The 24,948-nt window shown below is 41.7% G+C and overlaps 1 protein-coding gene across 3 annotated transcripts in view; it reads right to left on the reverse strand.

The window, feature by feature from the left end:
• SLC25A21 (solute carrier family 25 member 21) overlaps nucleotides 1-24,948 on the reverse strand; it is a 533,123-nt gene that overhangs the window by 190,878 nt on the left and 317,297 nt on the right. The gene's annotated exons all lie outside the window — the stretch shown is intronic.

A 24,948-nucleotide genomic window follows, 5' to 3' on the forward strand; every position in this document is an offset into this window, starting at 1 on the left:
TGGTCTAGGACAAAATGAGTTCATACATCCCAGGAGTCTGCCTGGGCATTTTTACGATTTCTTCTGGAGGAGGGGCTTTCTCAGCTAAGTACACCTTCTGTCTGCATGACTGGGCTCTAGGCAGATGGATTCCAGGAAGTAAATGCTACATGAATCATCTGCCTTTACTCAAGATGGCCGTGTCTAGAAATGCAAGGGGGTGTTTTTCAAAGTTATTTCTCAACAAAATTAAACATGGGGACATGGATGGATGGGTGGGTTTACTGTGAATATTAAAAATGAATTAAATAGCGTTTTCATGTTGTGGTGCTCAGAAACAGTTTAGCTACACTTTAAACACATTGTAAGTACAGAAGAAAGAATTGTTGATGTGCTTTAAATAAAGTGTGCTCCTATCCTCTTCTCTGACATAATAACACAGTCAGGCAAATGAATGTCTACGACACTATAGAATTTCAACATGCTTCCTGAAAAACAAATGTCAAGGCAAGCAACAGCTTCATGTACCTGGTAGAAACAGGTACATGAATTTATGGCAAGCACAGCATTTGAAAGGGCAAAGAGGCTGGAATGTCTATATGTAATGAGACAGTGAAGCAGCTAAGGATCTTTGAAGCTAGGTGGATGAAGCCTGATCCCCATCTGGCCCGCACCCCTTGTGATTGACAGCAGGCAGTGGGTGGATCCATAGCCAACAGACTGCCTGCTATTGGCAATATTATCTGCCCACTGACTATGGTCAATCACAAGAAGAGAGCAGACCTGATGGGGAACTAGTCCATCAGCCTCCCATTCAGGCTCTGCAAGCTTTCACCATCACTGGAAGCTGACAGCGTCCTTAACAACTATTGACAAATTGGGAGGGGAGGAGAGATGAGAATTTCACTGCTATGGTTTACATAAACGTAAATGAAGGAAATAAAATTGTGTGAATGTCAAGCAATACATTTTATTGTAGTAGTCTGACTATTGTACAGTATATGTTTGGCTTTTTTCAGATATTCACAGTATCTTAATGGGCATGTCAAAAACATACACATTAAACATGTTTTTTAAATCTCCAGATGACTTCAGTACTTCATCCAAGAGTCATAAATGCTTCTTGAAATCTAGTGAAAAGAAGTTTAACAGGATGGGTAATTAGCCAAATGAACCGACAGAGGGTAACTGTAACTTGTAATTTACTAAACTGGTGCAAAGTTAGAATCTAAATGCAAAACAGGTTAAGAATGGCAAAGAGCATGCATAAACTGCAGAGTAATACAAAACAGATTATGAAATTTGCACAAACATGGATTTTTTACAGCAATGGCTCTGTGACTCAACTGGGGTAACATGACTGCATAGCATAGCCTTCTTAAGACTCTATAAACAACTGAGAGTCTAGCTGAGAATCACCTTCATTAAAACAGTTCAAAACACAAATAGTTACAAACAGCACTTTTTCTCATCAGCATCATCCCTCTCATTGAAGTCCAGGATAGCTCTGGAAACACAGGCGAACAGCTGTAAGTACCAGATCCAACGAAACAGGGGGCTACCACACTAGAACTGGAGTGCTTTGGTAGCAATTGGGGAGGTGCTCCCCAAAAAAGCTGGCTTTTTCCAGAGGAGCTGTGTGATATTGACCTCTGACATGACTCCTTGCACACCAATTCAGATAGAAAGCGTGCAGTTAGGTGTAGCCTCTTCTGAGCTTTTGAGGGAGGGAATCAGAGAAATGTATATATCCTGAGTGTATCCAAAAACTTGGGGAATTGTGGGAAAGAAGTTAAAATGGGCCTCTGTCTGCATTTGAGAATGGTGAGTAAATTGTCAGTTCTCTACAACACTATCTGTTAGAGTTACTGCATCAACATCCAACTGTAGATACTTTAGTCAGGCTTCAGCCCTACAGTACTTCCCCATATTCCTAGAGTGGAAACCCTGAATTCACACTAAGTGACATATGCCTTCCATGTCTGATGAAAGACCTTGCAGGAAGTAAGCTTCCAGATAGCATCAAAGGAATTACAGATTCAAAGATGATCCTGTCTCTCAAAGCCTGGGCTTCAATAGCCATTCCATAAAAGCCAGTGTCTATGAAGCAAAATGGCAGGATCCAGTAGAGCAAAAGGAGCGCCCATCAGGAGTCTTTCCAGGTCAGTGTACACATCTGCCGGGACCAGTCAACAACAATGGGTAGGTCCCCAGTGCCAAAATTATTGATATGTCCATGAACTTGATAGACTTTTCTCACAGCGACAGTGTTGCGTTATTAAGGTGTGGGGTAAAACTGGGAGAATTAAACTGCCTTAGAGTCTATTATGAGGCCCAAAACACTGATGCACAAATAGAGAATCTGCTACTCCTGGACTTGTAATAGCTGCAGATCAAAGTTGGTTTGAAAGATTCTTCATTCAGACAGCGCTTTAAATCCACATCTGATAACAGATCCACAGAGGGAACCTGACCAAAGCAGAAAAGTCCAAAGTGTCTGTTTCAGATTAAGCAGGAAAGGGAAGAAAGTTGATGTTAGTATACCATGGGCAAGATGTGGTCCCCAGCAGAGACATAAACCAGACCATAAGGAACCCTTTCATACAAGAGCCAAGTGGAACTAAGTCCTGGGGCTAACTTCCATACGGAAAGTGTCACTCTCTCTGAAGGCCAAAAATTATTTCCAACTGCCCAAAGGTACTACAATACCAAAGCTAATGAGGAAACTTGTAAAAGGGATCTGACCAGTACTGTGCCATCTAAAAACACTTAGAAATACATAGAAATACTGGACAGGAACTCCATTGACCGTTCTGAAATGATGGAGTCATGCACTCTGCTACAGTCAACACTTGCACCAAGGGAAGCGGTACTGCTTGGGAACAACCTTACAAAAGGCATCCAATGCAGCTTTTGTAAATTAGCAAGAGAAGGTTTTGGAGATAAGTTCCATAAGTACATATCTGACTGTGGTCAACGATGTTGATGCTTGGATTTCTCCCATTGAATTCTGACGGTGGGGGATTTCTCCCATTGAATTCTCCCCCCAGCCAAAATACACTGATCAGAACTTGCAGCCATTGGCTGCGAGCACTGACCAAATGCTGTTTTTTTGCATGCTTATTTGCCAGAAGCTGTTTCTTAGACCTGCTTATATTGAACAGACAATGGTACACACGTACCGGTCTGAATTAGCATAGAGCCTCTTCTCCCAGTGCAGCCTCTCTATCTGTAATGATTACTACTTCCCTATTAATCTGTGATTTGCATAAGGACATTCACTCCTGTTTTTAGAGCTGCACCATTACCTATAGCCAAGGATAAAAGAGGAGCAGGAAATGTACCTGTTGAAATCAAAATAAAAAGAGATGTGGCTAACTTGCAAATTACATAAAATATAACAGTTGCTTCTGTAGGAAATATCATATACATAGCCTCAATACCAAACCTCAAGTCAGCGTAAGCCTTTAATCAAAACAGTGTATTGCAGACGGGGGACAGAAAAACTGATTCGAAGCTGTGGAACACAAATGGGTAGACATTGCCAGTTGCAGAACTGTCACATAGAGAACACCAGTACAGAAAATGAACTGGGAATATGCACTCCTTGGCCAACATGATTTCATATCAGGTCTGACTCTACCAGTAGCTGTTGATGACTGGAAAAACTTCCAGAAACCTAGGGCTGTTGCAAAGAGAACACTAGTGAAAACAGGGAAAACCTGCGCTCATTGGCTGATTGACTGGAAGACTTCCAGGATTTCAGTATACGGCAATAATCTACCAGCAGCTGGGAAAAAAATCTTCCAAATGAACAGAAAACAACAGAGCTGAAGAAAACATGTCAATTTATGGGCAGCACAGTGGCTAAATGTTCAGCACTTCCGCCTGGCAGTACTAAGGTCGTTTGTTCAAATCCCAACCACGGCACCACCTGCCTGGAGTTTGCATGGTCTCCCTGTGCCTTACGTAGGTTTACTCTGGGTACTCCGGTTTCCTCCCACACTCCAAAGACATGCTGGTAGGTTAATTGGATCCTGTCTAAATTGGCCCTAGTATGTGTATGTATGAATGTAAGTTAGGGACCTTAGAATGTACACCCCTTGAGGGTTAGGGACTGATGTGAATGTACAATATATATGTAAAGCATTGCGTAAATTGACAGCACTATACAAGTACCTGAGATAAATAATAAATAAATAACTCGCCTGAGGACATTAGCAGAAAAACTGAGGCATGATAGTTGTGCACAGGGTTAGCTTGTGCTTGCTAACATTTTTTGTTGTTGTTGTCTGTGTCCATTTCTCCCGTCAGAAAGCAGTATAACCCGAAAGTATAAGAATTCTTGCGTCTCACATGGTAAAGGAGACAAAAAAAAGTTTTGCCTAGGGTTCCACTTTAGGGTAAGCTGGCCTTTGAGTGGGTGTTTAACATGTTCACTTTATGCAAAATCAATTAGATCCACAATTACCAATATTTAAATAGAAACTACAATGACAAACAGAAGCAATGAAGCATTAAATAGATTATACTTCTCTAGTCGGTGTAAACCTGCATATTGTATGTTTGAATAATAACGTACCATCATTTGTAACAATAATAAAGTCATTTCACTATGATTTACAGTAGATTAGACCATTTTGTGGTTTATGATAGGTTTAGAGATAGACATGCACACGTATTTCCTTCCCTCTATCTAATCTATATTGTCAGGGTATGCTTCATGCATGAACGATGCCAGTGTCCTATGCTGGGTATGGGGGCCACAGCTGTACTAAACATATACTGTGTTTATGGCTTGTCACACCTAAAGGAATAACATTTTCCACACAATACAGCAATAGAGAACAGTGATGGCTTCTAACTCTCAATGCCCCTCAGCACCCGCCGGTCCAAGCCTTCCCTGCAGAGTTTGGAAGGGGACAGGATGCGCTCAGTTAGTGGCAGGTTTCACATTGCTATGTCTGGAATTTTATTCCTCAGATCCTGTTGCCTCTGACTCCTCTGGACTCCAATTTACCAGCAGGGACCATCATGTTTCGTGTTTAATGGTCGTAGAGGGATTTACACGAGTATAAAGGTGCAGTCCACATTTTTATGTAGTTTCAGCCTTTGAACAAACCTTTTTTATGATCTCTGTTCAGCATACGGGCTTTCAGTTTTTATTTTCCAGCTCAAGCATGTATCTTAGATAATTTTTTACCAAGTAATAATTGTTTCCATGCCAGCTAATCTTGTGTACAGTTCAACTTTTTGGTTTAAATGCATAAGGTGGAGAACAGGAGATTCAAACAAAACCCAAAACATGATACTGAAAAAAATGATGTTAAAAGTTAACTTTGCTCAATGCTATGGTCAATAACACAAACTGCACCTTAAAGTTAAGTGACCATTTAAACAGGCACGGCTCATTGGTGTTCTTTGGACCATGAGACACTAACAGAAAATAGATATGTGTCATATATGGGGTAATGATCTGTAAATTATAAGGGTATTAGACTACAATAAGGTGTTCAGTGGCCATATAAAAAGTATAAACCACAATTTTACTGAACTGATCCACTGGTTGTTTTCTTATATTTTACAAATTTTTTTCAGTAAATTACAGAAAACAAGGACTATAGAGCAAAGAGCCCTATAGCAGAAGGCTGATAAATGTATGGCCTCCTGTTATACCATATACCAGCCTGTATGTCAGCTTCATAGACATGATTCAAGAAGGTGGGGCCCCTTTTAAAACATCAGAGCATTCATATCAAGCTTTTTCAACACCTCTGGTGACCCCAGAGGAACAATGGGCAGTAATTTGGGGGACTACATGCAACTTACAGCCTAAAGCTGGCCATACATTATACAATTTTCATATTCAGTTTGCTTTTGATTTACAGTACCTTCAATTATGTAGTGCAAAAGCCTGCCTGACTGCATACAAATTTAAAGTGTTTAGTTTTGACCTCATTTTATGGTTTTGGTAAATCTAAAGGATAATTGTACAAGAAAATTGTATAATTATGGCCAGCCTTAATTATTATTATTATTATACAGGGTTTATTGAACTTTAAATCAGCTAAATACATCCTGGATGCATTAAAACAAATTTTATCCAGTTTGCTTTCTTTCTAAAGCAGCCACAGCCTAAGTAGAATAGCCTGTTTCCTGCCAGCATGCTGCAGAGTGGGACCCTTGGCCTCTGTTTGGAGGCAGTGATTTCTCTGCAGAGGTCTGATAAGCCTGTAAGCAGGGGTCACTACATTGCCAATTTAAATTGGATTCCTTGTTAAAACCATTCCCAGAAGTGGAATGACTTAACTTCCTTCCCAACAGGATCTTATATAAGCTTGGGGTGGAGATTAGAGAGAGATTAGAGAGAAAGAATGTAGCTGGCTGATGGGAAGAGCAGAGCCAAGGGGTAGAAGCATGACACAGAACATAGGATCTTTATTATTTGCAACCCCTGGGATGGGCACTCCTGATATCAGGTGGAAAAAGGTACACTGCCACTCAACATGGAACTGATGATTGAAACACATTAATTTAATGGACTGAAACTGTGACAATAAAATTAAGTTTGATTGAGCTTATGGCTGCTTCATGTTTCTGATGTGGATCCTCACTACCTTTCTCAGCACCCTGCTGTGAAGTACAATAGTTCCCCATTAAGCTTATGCTAGACTGTGAATCTCATGAGGTACTCATATGGAGAAATATGACTGGTGAACCCAAGTGTGTGCAAACCAGGTCAGGCTAGGGGGTTGTGGTGGATAAGGGAGTGGGACCCTGTCCTGGAAGAAATAGGCCCAATGCAATGAGTGTCCTCAGCCAGAGGAGCAGCGCTGACAGAAGTGACCAGGATTAGGGTGAGTGTGTGCACAGGGCACACCATGTCTCAGACACACAATATGTCCAAGTGTGCGGGTAAAGCTAGAGGATTGTGAACTGTGGGCAGCCTGGGAGATGGGCCTTAGTCTGCCCTGTTCTAGATGGGTACCAGAGGAGAGCATGTGGGTGACTCAGTCACAGGTTTTGGGACCTGCTTACATGCCCCCTGATAAGTCAGAGCTAAGTCTCCAATAAGCAGGATGCATGATCGTTGGAGACTGCGAAGCTATAGATCTGACTCAGTAGGGGTGCGTCTGACCCCTACAAAGAGATCAATGCTTCCCTAAAGAGGGCAAGGGTCAAACTCTACAGCTGCTGTAGAATGTGAAACGGGCTGGAATGTGAACAAAAGGCATCACAAGGAGCCAATCAGCTCTTTTCAAGACGCATGCTAACAGGAGGATAAAGAGTGAGAGAGAGAAGAGCTCATCACTGAGCTGCTTCTCATTTCACTGTCCAGTCACTGCGCTGAAGCAGGTCCAGGACGACCTTGGCTCAGGAGAAGTTGGTTGAATGATGCTGATTATTGGACTGAGGACATCAAGTGGCAGAAAAAAAGTAGTGCAGGGAACATCTCTGGATTAAAGTGTATGTCAATCCAACAATAAACTTCTCCTATTTGCTTCAATTTTGGTTTGTTAAATATACGAATGAAAATGACCCATGATAAATGCTTAGTGGCCCCCACTCAGGCTAACAAGGTCCAATAAATTAATACAATGCAGCTGACTAGTGAGGGTGCAGGCTGGGGAGAGGTTCGTCTAGACCTAAAGCTTGCTGTAGAAATAGGGAGCTATAGCCCGACTGCTGCACACCTCACCTGGCCCGAGTGGTTAGCAGGTAAAAGAAGTCTAAGCTTGATTCATCCAAGTCATGCCCCCTAACATGTTTCGCCCCACCCTTGAGGCTTAATCATGGAGGTCCCGGGGGTGGGGTGAAACATGTTGGGGGCATGGTTTGGATGAATCAAACTGAGGCTGCTTTTATCTGCAAACCACTCTGGCGAGGTATGTGGCTTCTGGGCTATCTCTTCCTATTTATACAACTGAAAATGTTATACCTGTTGATCCTGCCTAAAATGTAGTCAGGTTAGAGTTTCTCTACTGTCTGCAGTGTTATCTCAAGCAAAGTTATTGAGCATGCCCAGTTTAACCCTTGTGAACTACACAACACCCCCTCTCTATATTCTGGAGATAACAGAGGTGGAGGTGTTTTGCAGTCCTAACACACTTGTCCTACGGTGGCAATGTTGTTTCCTCGTAGATACAGTACAGTTAGTAAAGGTGTTGCTGATAGGATGAAAAGGTGAAAACAAAGGGAAAAAAAAGAAAGGACCACATTCAGGGACTGCTAAGTTTCAATGTATTGAATTTTGGTTCTTGGGTTTAGATACATTTTAAAGGTGAATATTGAGGCAAATGTTGGTTTTCTTCTTTATCTTTTCAGAGGGCTATTCAATTTTATCTTGCTATTTTGGCTAGTGTTCTTATTTAGGTTTAATGAACTGTGTAAACTCTCAGGTTGTGTGTGGTCATCAAGAGCTGTCAGTCCTGGTGACCACATACTGTAGCAACAGTCACAAATCTATAAAATAGAGCTACAAGATATGAATTCACCAAGAATTGTAAACATTCTCAGACACACCAGTTTTTAGGACAACTGCAAGACAGCTAGCCTGCCTGCCTGCCTGATGGTCAAAGGAAAGTCACTATGGCTGCTAATATTCTTGTAGACAGAGTACATTATTTGCAATTTTATTTTCTTTTTAGTTGTATACAGTAACTCAGAGTTGTTTCATACTTAATAAAATGTAACCAACATTCTTAAAAATTCATCAGATTGTGATATTTAAGCAGTGTGCCCGACAGCTGATAATATTTAGGATATATAATACACCTAACAATATGGACTTTATAGAGCTGGAAAAACATTTCAAGACTGCTGGCAACAAGCAAGTAAAGTTTTCCATGAAGGATGTGTCTTCATCCTGATTTCTGACCCTGCTCCTAACTGTGGCAGCTACAGAACTCTAGGAATCTTCATTTCTGCCCATTCTAACGGCGCCCAGGGAGTAACAAGAGCTGATGTGTTAAAGATGTTCCCATGTAACCAAAGGAGGTTTTTATAAGGGGCAAGGGAGACGATAGGCGGCCAGGATCTGTTACAATGACAGTGGGTCAAATTACACTCTACAGATAATCAAAGCAATGTATATTCAGGACAGGCTGGATTTTGCAATCACCTCATCTAATTTAATGGATCTACCATTAATAATGGTTGTCTAACTGTGCACAATGGAAACTAAGATCTAACTGTGGTGATGCATCAGAGGATAATATTCTATTTTTCTCCTGGCTCAGCCAATAGCACTGTGCGGTTTTCTCTGACTCAGAAAATATAGTTAACAACATGCTATATTTTCAATAAAAAGCTGTCAAGGAAAGAATAAAGTGAGAAGGGATACTTCATCTCTGTACTGCGGATTCTTTGTCTGCTACAGTAGAGGAAAGTCAGGCCACCCAACAGGGCTCTGTTTTCTGGAACAGCTGTATACTGTACAGTGGGGATCGAAAGTTTGGGCACCCCAGCTAAAAATTTGTATTAATGTACATAAAGAAGCCAAGGAAAGATGGAAAAATCTCCAAAAGGCATCAAATTACAGATTAGACATTCTTATAATATGTCAACAAAAGTTAGATTTTATTTCCATCATTTACACTTTCAAAATAACAGAAAACAAAAAATGGTGTCTGCAAAAGTTTGGGCACCCTGCAGAATTTATAGCATGCACTGCCCCCTTTGCAAAGCTGAGACCTGCCAGTGTCATGGATTGTTCTCAATCATCGTCTGGGAAGACCAGGTTATGTCAATCTCAAAGGTTTTAAATGCCCAGACTCACCTGACCTTGCCCCAACAATCAGCACCATGGGTTCTTCTAAGCAGTTGGCTAGAAAACTGAAACTGAAAATAGTTGACGCTCACAAAGCTGGAGAAGGCTATAAGAAGATAGCAAAGCGTTTTCAGATGTTAATATCCTCTGTTCGGAATGTAATTAAGAAATGGCAGTCATCAGGAACAGTGGAAGTTAAAGCAAGATCTGTAAGACCAAGAAAAATATCAGACAGAACAGCTCGCAGGATTGTGAGAAAAACAATTCAAAACCCATGTTTGACTGCACAATCCCTCCAGAAAGATCTGGCAGACACTGGAGTTGTGGTACACTATTCCACTATAAAGAGATATTTGTACAAATATGGTCTTCATGGAAGAGTCATCAGAAGAAAACCTCTTCTACGTCCTCACCACAAAAATCATCGTTTGAACTTTGCAAATGAACATATAGACAAGCCTGATGCATTTTGGAAACAAGTTCTGTGGACCGATGAGGTTAAAATTGAACTTTTTGGCCGGAATGAGCAAAGGTACGTTTGGAGAAGAAGGGGCACAGAATTTAATGAAAAGAACCTCTGTCCAACTGTTAAGCATGGGGTTGGATCAATCATGCTTTGGGGTTGTGTTGCAGCCAGTGGCACAGGGAACATCTCACGAGTAGAAGGAAAATGGATTCAATAAAATTTCAGCAAATTTTGGATGGTAACTTGATGCCATCTGTGAAAAAGCTGAAGTTAAAGAGAGGATGGCTTCTACAAATGGATAATGATCCTAAACACACCTCGAAATCTACGGGGGATTACATCAAGAGGCGTAAACTGAAGGTTTTGCCATGGCCTTCACAATCTCCTGACCTCAACATAATTGAAAATCTATGGATAGACCTTAAAAGAGCAGTGCGTGACAGACAGCCCAGAAATCTCAAAGAACTGGAAGACTTTTGTAAGGAAGAATGGGCAAAGATACCTCAAACAAGAATTGAAAGACTCTTGGCTGGCTACAAAAAGCGTTTACAAGCTGTGATACTTGCCAAAGGGGGCAGTACAAGATTTTAACTCTGCAGGGTGCCCAAACTTTTGCAGACGCCATTTTTTTGTTTTCTGTTATTTTGAAAGTGTAAATGATGGAAATAAAATCTAACTTTTGTTGACCTATTATAAGAATGTCTAATCTGTAATTTGATGCCTTTTGGAGATTTTTCCATCTTTCCTTGGCTTCTTTATGCACATTAATACAAATTTTTAGCTGGGGTGCCCAAACTTTCGATCCCCACTGTATATCTCAGGAGTGGATGCCTGCCTTTACACGCACATGAACGTTAATGGCATCCCAGTTTTAGTCCGTAGGGTTCAATATTGAGTTGGCCCGCCCTTTGCAGCTATAACAGCTTCAACTCTTCTGGTAAGGCTGTCCACAAGGTTTAGGAGTGTGTCTATGGGAATGTTTGACCATTCTTTCAAAACTGCATTTGTGAGGTCAGGCACTGATGTCGGACGAGAAGGCCTGGCTCACAGTCTCCTCTCTAATTCATCCCAAAGGTGTTCTATCGGGTTAAGGTTGACTCTGTGCAGTCAAGTTCCTCCACTCAAAAATCGCTCATCCATGTCTTTCTGGATCTTGCTTTGTGCACTGGTGCGCAGTCATGTTGAAACAGGAAACGGCCATCCCCAAACTGTTCCAACAAAATTGGGAGCATGAAATTGTCCAAAATGTCTTGGTATACAGATGCATTAAGAGATCCCTTAGCTGGAACTAAACGGCCAAGCCCAACCTCTGAAAAACAACCCCACACCATAATCTCTCCTCCACTATCTTTACACTTGGCACAATGCAGTCAGGCAAGTACCGTTCTCCTAGCAACTGCCAAACCCAGACATGTCCATCAGATTGCCAGACAGAAAATCATGATATGTCACTCCAGAGAACACGTCTCCACTGCTTTAGAGTCCAGTGGTTTGGAGGGGTGTCTCAATACTTTTGGGAATATAGTGTACATATATCCTGCTCAAAAAAATTAAAGAAACACTTTGAAAACACATCAGATCTCAATGGGGAAAAATATCATGCTGGATATCTATACTGATATGGACTGGATAATGTGTTAAGAACGTAAGGATGCCCCATCGTTTGATGGAAATAAAAATTATCAACCTACAGAGGACTGAATTCAAAGACACCACGAAAATCAGAGTGAAAAAATGATGCAGCAGGCTGGTCCATTTTGCTGAAATTTCATTGCAGCAACTCAAAATGATACTCAGTAGTTTGTATGGCCCCAAATGCTTGTATGCATGCCTGACGATGTCAGGGCATGCTCCTAATGAGACGATGGATGGTGTCCTGGGGTATTTCCTCTCAGATCTGGACCAGGGCATCACTGAGTTCCTGGACAGTCTGAGGTGCAACCTGGCGGTGTCAGGTGGATCGAAACATGATATCTCAGAGGTTTTCTATTGGATTCAAGTCAGGCAAGCGTGAGGGCCATTCAGTGGTATCAATTCTTTCATCCTCCAGGAACTGCCTGCATACTCTAGCGACATGAGGCTGGGCATTGTTGTGCACCAGGAGGAACCCAGGACCCACTGCACCAGCATAGGATTTGACAATGGGTCCAAGGATTTCATCCCAACACCTAATTACAGTCAGGATGCCATTCTCTAGCTTGTAGAGGTTTGTGTGTCCCTCCATGGATATGCCTCCCCAGACCATCACTGACCCACCACCAAAATGGTCATGCTGAATGATGTTACAGGCAGCATAACATTCTCCATGGCTTCTCCAGACCCTTTCACGTCTGTCACATGTGCTCAGGGTGAATCTGCTCTCATCTGTGAAAAGCACAAGGTGCCAGTGGTGGACCTGCCAATTCTGGTGTTCAGTGGCAAATGCCAATTGAGCTCTGTGGTGCCGGGCAGTGAGCACAGGGCCCACTAGAGGATGTCAGGCCCTCAGGCTACTCTCATCAAGTCTGTTTATGATTGTTTGGTCAAAGACATTCACACCAGTGGCCTGCTGGAGGTCATTTTGTAGGGCTCTGGCAGTGCTCATCCTGTTCCTCCTTGCACAAAGAAGCAGATATCAGTTCTGCTGATGGGTTAAGGACCTTCTTAGGACCCATCCAGCTCTCCTAGAGTAACTGCCTGTCTCTTGGAATCTCCTTCATGCTCTTGAAACTGTGCTGGGAGACACAGCAAACCTTCTGGCAATGGCACGTATTGAAGTGCCATCCTGGAGGAGTTGGACTGCATCTGCCACCTCTGTAGGGTCCAGGTATCACCTCATACTACCAGTAGTGACACTTACCCTAGCTAAATGCAAAACTAAAGAAAAACAGTCAAAAAAGATGAGTAGGGAAAAAATGTCAGTGGCCTCCACCTGTAAAACCATTCCTGTTTTGGGGGTCGTCTCATTGTTGTCCATCTAGTGCACCTGTTGTTAATTTCATTAACACCAAAGCAGCTGAAACTGATTAACAACCCCCTCTGCTACTTAACTGACCAGATCAATATCCCAGGAGTTTAATTGACTTGATGCTATACTCTGATTATAAAGTGTTCCTTTAGTTTTCTATTGAGCAGTATATGTATATATATATATATATATATATATATATATATATATATATATACACACATACAGTGAGGAACAGAAGTATTTGAGCACCCTGCGATTTTGCAAGTTCTCCCACTTAGAGATCATGGAGGAATCTGAAATTCACATTGTAGGTGCATTCCCACTCTGAGAGACAGAATGGAAAAAAAAATTCAGGAAATCACATTGTATGATTTTTAAAGAATTTATTTGTCTTGCACTGCTGAACATAAGTATTTGAACACCTAAGAAACAGCAAGAATTCTGGCTCTCAAGGACCTGTTACTGTGCCTTTAAAAAGTCCACCTCTACTCCACTCATTAATCTAACTTAGTAGCACCTGTCTGAGCTCTTTAAAGACACCTGTCCACCCCACAGTCAGGTAGACGCCAACTACTACCATGGGCAAGATCATGAGGCAATAAGGTTTGCTGCAAATCTTTCGATCAGGATTCGCAAAAATTTTTGCAAACTGAACCCAGGCAGATTCTCTCATCTCTAGTACTGATAAGTACTAGAGATCTCTAGAACTGATAAGAAACCAGCCTGTCTATAGGTATGCATATGCTGACTATACAGATTATTATTATGATTCCACTCTTTCAAGTTTTACTAATTATAATTGCATAGGAGCAGTATCCAAAAGACTGATTGGTGTCAGAAATTTGCAAGCATGCTCTCTGTACATTTAGTAAAGCAGGAGTTGGAAACAGATAGCTCATGTCGGAGTTAGAAGTTTTAGCCCCACTGAGAAGAGCTAGACTAGGCTGATGTTAAATCTGTTGCTGCATCTGATAAAAGACTTGCATTTATTAGATTGTCCAGATTCTCTATCAGCTATGACCAATAATTTCAATGGGCAGCACAGTGGCTAAATGGTTAGCACTTCTGCCTGGCAGCACTAGGGTCGTTGGTTCGAATCCCAACCACGGCACCACCTGCCTGGAGTTTGCATGTAATTGGATCCTGTCTAAATTGGCCCTTGTATATGAATGTGAGTTAGGGACCTTAGATTGTACGCCCCTTGAGGGTTAGGGACTGATGTGAATGTACAATATATATGTAAAGCGCTGTGCAAATTGACGGCGCTATATAAATAAATAAATAAATAAATGTGAACAACCAGTGATTGCTTCTGCAGATATAATTCTAATGTTAAAATATTATTAAAGAAATAGATTATTTTTTATAATTCTAATTTTATTTCACTTTAATTCAAATGAGATAACTCTTACAGAAAAGAGAAAGCTTGAACACTCAGCAGTGGGTTTTTTTTTCAGCAAGCTGGAAGATTTTGGTGACAGGCTAAAGAGTATAAAGTGCAATAATCATTAACATTGCATTGCTAACCAGCATAACAATGGATATAGCCAAATTAAGGCACTGCATGTATATATATTTTTATGTAAAAGGTGAAACAAAAAAGGTTTTCATTTCACTGAATTCAAAATGATTAATGTCAATTTTGTTCTATTTATTTGAAAAAACGGATAAGAATAAAGTTTAATCACATGTATGAGGTCAATAGCAAGTACATATTCCAGCGGTTTCCTTTCTAGGGAACAAAAGCAAATGTAAGAAGACATTTGTGATTTTTTTATTCTAGTTTATATATTTGCATTAAGATGAAATAAGCCCCTGTACGTATTACAGCAGCTCAGGATAGACTGCTGGTTATTTCTTCAGAGCACAGCTGAAGGTGCATCATCAAGTCTACTGTATCTGACCCAGTCAATGTTTTTACGTTATCACCAAAACAAAGGGTTAACAAAGCCTGGTTATCAGTTTTAGATCTAATACTTTCCTTAGCCTCCAAGTGAGCGTACAGCCACCTCTGACCCCATGTAAATCAGAGTTCGCTGGGTTAATGAGGCGCGTCGACCCCCAGAAGCCTACAAACTGTTTCCCCTTTCCTCTGTTCCATAAGGTCTCCAGATGTAACAGACACATCTCTGCATGCTGACATCAGGAGCAGGGAGCTGAGATGAGACCAGTGTCACCTGGATCATCTAGATGCCACTAATAAAATAGATGACATCCCATACAAATTATTGTACTCATGCAATAAGCAATGTAAAGCATAACCATGGTGTCCAAAATGCTGTATCCCAAAGCAAACCTCAATATCTATTATTTACTCAGCTAACTTTAGAAAATGTAAAATAATATTCTATAATAAGAAGTTTTTTTGCAGCATACATTGCATTTGCAAAGTGTATCTAAGACTTTTTTCTTTTCTTTGAAATAGAGTAGGGAATGGTTCGATCCCCTTTCAGTTGGGACCCATTTCTTCAAAATGCAGGAAAATACACTCTTTCATAGTTGTCACCAAAACAGGCCCATCGGAAGGTTTGCCCTGTTCTGGTGACAATTATCAAGACGACCAATCAGTGACGTTAATTTCTGTTTGGTCATTGAGGCTAGGTTCACATATGTGCGGGTGGTGCCGCTGCGGATCCGCACAAAAACCCGTGCAGCCACACCACCCACACAGAAGAATGCAGACCCACAGGTGGTTGCCATTAATTCTAATGGCACACTGCCCACACTGGAAATCGCAACCGCACTGGGAACCGAAGTTCCCATGCGGGCTGCGTTTTCAGAAGAAGTGCAGGGACTTCTTCTCTGCGTGTCCCAGGAACGGGAGTCCATTCAAATGAATGGGCTCTTGTGCCCGCGCAAAACACGGCCCGCAGGAACGCAAATATGTGTACCAGGGGTTAGGGCCCGGTCACATTTCCGCAATGCATTAACGCAGGGGAAAAAAGTTGCCTGAGGTAGCACAACATTCACGCCTTAGTTGCACTTTGCAGTGCCATACATTTTGAATAATAACCTAACCAGGGGCAGACTGACCATTTGGAAACTCGGGCACTGCCCGAGGGCCCAGGGTCAGTAGGGGGCCCCATGAGATGCCTCTGGTACCTTTTTCATAGGCTTTTTTGAGTTTGGGCAAGGACACAGGGGCCCCATAATCCCCTATTGTCCGGGGGCCCCATGAGTTGTCAGTCCGCCCCTGAACCTAACACACTTGCTTAACAGCGCAACTAAACGCATGATGTGCTTTGCAGTGTGCTGTGCAAATATGTAACATGACCAATTTTTTCAGTGTTACATCCCACTAGTTTTCAATGGACTGTGTGTCACAACATGCCTAAATATACGAAAATGTGAACACTGCGGTGCACTGTGCTCTGGTATGAATGGGCACTTATTGAGATATAATGCTTTAACAGAGCAGTAAAAAGTGTGTGTTACTGCAAAGTGTGGTAGCGCACTATACATATGTCACTATGTTACAGTGAAATTTATTCCAAATGGCACCCCAATGCAGCATAATAAAGTAAAAAAGGCGCACTGGAGGAGAGGGCCTCATGTGGTCTTGGGGGAAATATACTGAAGTGCAGCAGCCAAAAGTTTTACTATAATAAAAAAAAATCTTAAAAATATTCACAAACGTGCGTTGGGATAGAGCCAATCAGCAGGTTAAAACGGCTAGGTGTGTGTCTTCCGTCTGAGGCAGCAGCAACGGTGTCCTTGATCCTATTAGCTGATCAGCAGCTCTGGATCCATGAGCCAGCAAGATGGCTGCTTGATGACTTCTGCAACCAGTGTGGAAGTGGAGTCCCTTACAATAAAACTCTTGGTTGATGCACTTAGAGGCACTTTTTCCTTCATTACACAATGCAGAATAATGCAGCTGTTACAGTGCACCACAGCACAGTGTGTACAATGCACTGCGCATTGCAGCATGACCTGTTTTGTTTGGGTACTGAGGTGTGTTACAGCTCAATAATTTCAGCTTCATTGACACACAAAAACTGTTCTCCCAAAGTTTAACACCATAGTAAGTATTATGGTCCAGACTTTTAAGTCTGTGTGCCCAAATACATTTTATACAAGAAAAAATATAAACTCAAAGGGGTTGATTTACTAAAACTGGAGAGTGCACCATCTGGTGCAGTTGTGCACAGTAGGCAATCAGCTTCTAACTTCAGCTTCAGTTCAATTAAACTTTAACAATAAAACCTGGAAGCTGATTGGTTTCTATGAACAGCTGCACTAGTTTGCATTCTCCAGTTTTAGTAAATCAACCCTAAAATATTTGTTTCTATCCTGTTAATTAAAGCCTTCCTATTCTGTCCAATACAGATTCTGTGGTACAGCCAGAGCACTAAAAGAAATCTAAAAACCTTTTAAAAAAGTGGATTCAAAAACAATTTCCAGTAGTATTTATATCTGAATTCATTTGCAGATGCATGTTCATAGCCGTTTAGTTCATGATGGAAAACCCCATCAATTGGATCAAAGAAGTGAGCTGGGTGAATTGCCAGCAAAGTGAATGTTAAGAATTTTGCCCATCTCATTTATGATAAATGATCCTGCTAAAAGGAAATTATATAAAGGGTTGCTTTATCAGAGCCCACATGTGCCTTCATACCAAGCTCAGTAATGTGTTAATGAGTGTTTAGTTCTACTGTATGCACTGCTTGAGTGGGTTTCACTGCACTGTATTATTTTAACAAAGTCAAGGGCTGATGCAAGAGGTTAAAGGTCTAGGCAAAAGCGGGTGATAAAGTAATCTGTGGGGGGAGGGACAACAGTTGTATCCTTGTTTGTATACCTAGGATAAGACTCTCTACAGTCTGAAAACATCAAGTCTTTTGCAGCAGCAAAAAGGTAAAGAGAAAGACACTGAAATGAAAAAAAATTCCTACACACAACTTCTATTGCCATTGATGATAGCATCTTTCTACCTCTGGTTAGATGATCAGAGATTTGCATGTTCTCAATTGTTTCAAAGCAAAGTTAAATAAAGGTAGCTAACAATTTTTGTTAAACGTTATATAACATAAGGTTCCTATCCAAAATGTTTCTTTTTATCTATGGCTATGAGCTAATGACCAGAAGAGTTAACTTGAGAAAGTCATTAGCATACGAATCTCCAAGGAATAAATGGACTTGATATCCCGTACTGATGTTTTGCAAGAGAGCTCATAAGACCTGTACAAAGACATACACTATTACTGACCAAGGGAGAATGTTTTATAACTTTCATATCAACTATAGGGTCAAAGATATGCCATTTTGGATTATTAGAGACTGACTGAAATCTATCTGGATATTCCTATTAGTAGTAGCTAGTCAACTTGACTTATTATGTGATGTTAAAGATGCTCCCTCTATTTACTGTCACAGGGACAATAAATGAAAGAACAATTTCTAATGGCTAATGGAGGACAGATCGAAAATTGTTTTTTTAACAGTAGTAACGAGAAAAATTGAGGGCAAAGGATGGAAAACGTCTCTAGTTTCTTATATGAACAAACAAAATTCTAAGAGTTAATGTCTCCTAGATTGTAAGCTCGAAAGAGCAGGGCCCTCAATCCCCTCATGTTTTGCATTGTATTGTTATTGTTCTGTCATATGTTCTGTCCCCCTTTGTAATGTTCAGTGCTGAGCGAACTATTGGCGCTTTATAAATACTGTATAATAATAATAATAATGTGGTCCTCAGTCAGGAAAAATCATACTTATTGTAATTCACATTTCCTAGGAAAAGTTTTACAGAGAATTAGAACTTTTCTGGTCATTCTTTTAGACAATTATATATGGCATAAGAATGTATAAAAGAACAATACAAAACAAGGTTTCTGAAGAGTGTAAAATTGCATTTAGTGGATTTAAAAAATATAATTATATATATTTTATAATATACAGTATTATCCCACAATACAATCCAACTGGATGATAATACTGCTTAAAAAAATTAAAGGAACACTTTTTAATCAGAGTATAGCATCAAGTCAATTAAAAGCCTGGGATATTGATCTGGTCAGTTAAGTAGCAGTGGAGGTTGTTAATCAGTTTCAGCTGCTTTGGTGTTAATGAAATTAACAACAGGTGCACTAGATGGGCAACAATGAGATGAACCTCAAAACAGGAATGGTTTTACAGGCGGAGGACACTGACATGTTTTCCCCTACTCATCTATTCTGAATTTTTTTCACTAGCTTTGCATTGGGCTAGGGTCAGTGTCACTATTGGTAGCATGAAGCGATACCTGGACCCTACAGAGGTGGCAGAGGCAGTCCAACTCTGCCAAGATGGCATATCAATATGTGCCATTGCCAGAAGGCTTGCTGTGTCTCCCAGCACAATCTCGAGAGCATGGAGGAGATTCCAGGAGACAGGCAGTTACTCTTGGAGAGCTAGACAGGGCCGTAGAAGGTCCGTAACCCATCAGCAGGACCAGTATTTGCTCGTTTGTGCAAGGAGGAACAGGATGAGCACTGTCAGAGCCGTACAAAATGACCTCCAAAAGGCCACTTTTGTTATTATCTTTGACCAAACAATCAGAAACAGACTTCATGAGGGTGGCCTGAGGGCCCAACATCATCTAGTGGGCCCTGTGTTCACTGCCCAGCACCATAGAGCTCGATTTGCTATTGAACACCAGAATTGGCAGGTCCACTACTGGCGCCCTCTGCTTTTCACTGATGAGAGCAGTTTCACCCAGAGCACATGTGACAGATGTGAAAGGGTCTGGAGAAGCTGTGGAGAATGTTATGCTGCCTGTAACATCATTCAGCATGACCGTTTTGATTGGTCATAACGTGGGTCAATGATGGTCTGGGAGGCATATCCATGGAGGGACGCACAAACCTCTACAGGCTAGAGAATGGCATCCTGACTGCCATTAGGTATCGGGATGAAATCCTTGAATCCATTGTCAGACCCTACACTGGTGCAGTGGGTCCTGGGTTCCTCCTGGTGCACAAAAATGCCAGGCCTCATGTGGTGAGAGTATGCAGGCAGCTCCCACAGGATGAAGGAATTGATACCATTGAATGGCCCCCACACTCGCCTGAACTAAATCCAATAGAAAACCTCTGGGATATTATTATTATTATACAGTATTTATATAGTGCTAAAAGGTTTGCTCAGCGCTGTACATTATAGTGGGGGACAGTACATGGGACAATACAGTAACAAAACAATACACGAGGGGTTCAAGGGCCCTGCTCTTTCGAGCTTACAATCTAGGAGGGAGGGGATAGTGGTACAGGAGGAAGTGGCTGTGGGGGATGGAGTGGTAGGAGGAGTGGAGGAGATCGGCTGTTAGGTGAGGGTGGGGTAGGCTTCCCTGAAGAGATGGGTTTTCAGGGTGAGGAGGGTAGGTGACAGTCTGATGGATTGGGGTAGTGAGTTCCAGAGGATGGGGGAGGTCCTGGAGAAGTATTATGTTTCAGTCCATCCGATGCTGCCAGGTTGCACCTCAGACTATCACACACCTTGGTTGAAGGCTGAGTTGACAAGAGGGCTGCCCTTGCGGCTGTGGTCTGAGCACCCCTGAATGTGGTGACAGAGGTACAAGGCTCAAAAAAGCACATGTGCCAATAGCTTAATAGCAGGTGATTGCCACAGTCAGGAATGTAGTCAAATTGAGCCAGTGTCATACACAGTGAGACATTGGTGTGGTCAGGAGGCAGGCCGAGGTCAGTACCAGGTTAGCAAACAGAGTGATGTCCAGTAGCAAGCCTGGGTCAGCACAAGGAGATCAGGCAGAGAATAGTCAGAGGTAATCCGAGGTCAGCACCAGGAGATTAGGCAGAGAGTAGTCTTAGGCAAACCGAGGTCAGAATCTGGAACCCACAGCCAGGTCAGCCAGTACGGATCAGTCAGTACAAACAGGAACACGGGTCACAGGAAGCTAAAGAACATCCAGCGATTAGTACACAGTTGAGTCTCCTTTAACCGTTTCAATACCGTGCAATTTTACACCTTCCTGCCCAGGCTATTTTTCAGGTTTCAGCGCTCTCACACTTTGAATGACAATTGCGCGGTCATACAACACTGTACCCAAACTAAAATTTTATCATTTTCTTCACACAACTAGAGCTTTCTTTTGGTGGTATTTAATCACCGCTGGGGTTTTTATTTTTTGCTAAATTAACAAAAAAAGACCAAATATTTTGAAAAAACCCACATTTTTCTTTGTTTCTGTTATAAAAGTTTACAAATAAATAATTGTTCTTCATAAATTTAGGCCGAGATGTATTCTGCTACATGTCTTTGGTGAAAATAACCCAAATTAGGATGTATTTTTTAGTTTGTAGGAAAGTTATAGAGTTCACAAACTATGGTATAGATCTGAATATTGATCAATCCTGAAGTACTGACAGCCAATCTAATTTCTTGAGGTCCAAGAATGTCAGAATAGTACAGATATCCCACAAATGACCCCTTTTTGCAGAGTAGACAGTCCGACGTACTTCATAAGAGGCATGGCGAGTTTTTTGAAGTTGTATTTTTATGTCATAATTTTTCGGAAAATGAAAAAATTAAAAAAATTATTTTCACTATTTTTTTTTTTTACATACTGTCACCAGTGCAGTACAGCGTCATCATATAACTGGCATGGCGGTTAACAGGGACACTGACTGGTGACAGTATGAAAAAAAAATATATATTTTTTTTAATTTTTTTTTATTTTTTTATTATATTTAATCTTTTATTACATTTTTTTTTATTTTTTTTAAGATTTATTTTTCATATTTTACTATGACCAAAGTAGTACAATGTTACCATAGTAACACTGTACTACTTTGGGGAAGTGATCAGTATTTTTTTTTTTTACACAATTTGCTTATAGCAAAGAATTACTTTGCTATAAGCAAGCATTTACCTGAATGAAATCGATTCATTCAGCTTTTTTTTTTTTTTTTGTGCTTAGCTGTGATTTGGTCACAGCTAATCACATGACATGTGCATGTGATTAGCTGTGACCATTCACAGCTAGGCACTAGTATACAATGGATGGCATCATGAATGAAGCCATCCATTGTATACAACTGTCATGTGACCTGCTGTGATTGGTCACAGCAGGTCACATGGTACCAGCAACGGGAGCCGGTACTCGGATCTGTCATCGGCCGTGTCCGAGGTGCACGGCCCGTGACAGATCCCGCTGCTGCGCCGCTCTGCATTACCGCAAACGGCGCATGTGCGGGAGCACGCCAAATGGCGTGCACCCGGAATGAAGAGGCACATCTGAAGCCGCCAAACGGCCATTGGCCGGGCGGCTAATGGTTAAACAGGCAGCTTGGCACCAAAGTGGGAATACGTGCACACTGGACATTACCCTTGGCTTGTCTGTGTGCTGGTACACATGAACGAGCATTAGCTGCACAGGAATTAGCATCAGCTGCACAGGAATTAGCATTAGCTGAAGAGGAATTCACAAGAGCTGCAGAAGAATTTGCATTAGCTGCACTAGTTTCCTGACAGTGCCCCCCCTACCCCCTCCCAATGGGAAGCCTTAGGAAGCCCATTCTGGCCATCTTTTCTGGGAACCTGTTGGCAAAGTCCTGGAGTAATTCAGGGATTCTCTTCCAGGGGGGTAACACTTCCATTTTATGAGATACTGAGTTTGACCTCCTCGATTTCTACAGTCCTGGATGGATTCAACTTCAAACTCCAATTTACCACCTACAGTTGTAGGTGGAGGTGGCGGCATGCTTTTCCCAGGAAAAGGATCAGGCACGGCTGGCTTCAGCAGTGAGACATGAAACACTGGGTGAATCTTGTAAGTACTGGGTAACGCCAGCTCATAGGCCACAGGATTGATTTTCCTTTTTAACTCAAAGGGCCCAATATATCTTGGACCCAACTTCCGTGAAGTGCATGCAAGCTTCAGGTTAGCTGTGGATAGCCAGACTTTGTCTTTTTCTTTTAGAACCAACTCCCCTGTCCGCTTTTTGTCATAGTACCTTTTGCTGTCTTCTTGAGCTTTCTGCATGACTTCCTGGAGTAGCTGAGAGTTAGACTGAAGAAAAGCTAGCTTATCTTGGACCGCTGGCAGCTCTGTTTCCGGCATGATATCAGGTAGGAATGTAGGGTGGAACCCGTAATTAGCCAAAAACGGAGCTTGATTTGTGGGAGAATGGACTGCATTGTTATATGCAAATTCTGCAAGGGGTAGCAGAGCAGCCCAATCATCCTGTGCAAAGGATAAGAAACATCTAAGATACTGCTCCAGGGTTTGAGTAGTACGATCTGTCTGGCCATTACTCTGAGGATGGTATGCAGAAGATAAGTAGATCTCAATTTTCAGGGCCTTTCAGACCGAATTCCAAAATGTAGAAGTGAATTGTACACCTCTGTCAGACACAATGTTCCTTGGCACCCCGTGTAGCCGTACTACTTCTTTAATGAAGGCATGTGCCATTTCTGGAGCTGTAGGAGTGCCAGTCAAAGGAATAAACTGGACCATCTTGGATAAACAGTCTATGACCACAAAGATGGAAGTAAACCATTCAGAAGGAGGAAGGTCCATGACAAAGTTCATGGAAATCATTTCCCATGAATGTTTGGGAACAGGCAATGGTCTTAGAAGGCCACATGATTTAGATCAATTGCCCTTGTTGCGAATAGAGTTCGTGCATGACCTCACATAGACCTTACAATCCTGGTTAGGGTTTGGCCACCAGAAGGAACGCTGGATCAATTTTAATGTCTTATATGTCCCAAAGTGTCCTGCCAGTGGGTGGTCGTGGAAAGTGCTGAGTACCCGTGGACAAATTTCTTCTGGAACAAAAATTTTGTTATTGCACAACCACATACCCTCTCGCTTCTGACAGATGGTGCCGTCAGGTTCAGGGCAGACTGCAGAAGCTCATTTAATAGAAAATATCAGATCAGGCTGTATCAACAAAACGTTCTGGGATGACAAGATGGTCTCTGATGAAGATGATTCAGAGGTATCTGGAAACATGCGAGATAAGGCGTCTGCCTTGCCATTCTTGGATCCTGGGCGATACATGATGTGGAATGAAAATCTTGAAAAGAAAAAAGCCCACCTGGCTTGTCGAGGCCTCAACCATTTAGAGGACCTAAGGTACTCAAGGTTTTTGTGGTTCGTGAAGATTAGCACAGGGTGTGTTGCACCTTCCAGTAGGTATCTCCACTCTTCAAGTGCTGATTTGCCTGCAATTCCTTGTCCCTCTCATCATAATTGCTCTCTGATTGGTTCAACTTCTGAGAGAAAAAGGCCACAGGATGCAGTATGGTTTCAGGACCTTGTCGTTGTGATAATATGGCATCCGTTGCGGTTTCCGAGACATCAACTTCAAGCACATAAGGCAGAGCTGGATCAGGATGCTGGAGAACTGGTGCTGAAGTAAAGAGGGCCTTTAGTTTGTCAAAGGCAGTTTGAGCCTCCAGGGTCTACTGAAACCGTGTGTCTTGGTGGGTAAGTTGTGTGATGGGAGCAATGATGTCAAAGAAGATCTTTATGAATTTGTGATAAAAATAAGCAAATCCCACAAATCTCTGAACTCCCATCTTGTCTTGTGGTGCTTGCCATTCAAGTATGGAGGACACCTTTTGAGGGTCCATAGCAATTCCTTCTGTAGAGATCACCCACCCCAGATATTGAATAGATTGTCTTTCAAACTCGCATTTTTCTGCTTTTGTATACAGCCCATGCACTTTCAAGACAGTCAAAACTTTCTTTACATGAATGTGATGCATTTCCAGAGAAGGAAAAAGATCAGGATGTCATCCAGGTATACGACTAGGAAGAGATCTAGGTACTCCTGGAAG

This window comes from Staurois parvus, unplaced genomic scaffold (genome assembly GCF_062004578.1).
Source record: "Staurois parvus isolate SC_StPar_1 unplaced genomic scaffold, SC_StPar_1.0 ptg000237l, whole genome shotgun sequence".
NCBI lineage: Eukaryota > Metazoa > Chordata > Amphibia > Anura > Ranidae > Staurois > Staurois parvus.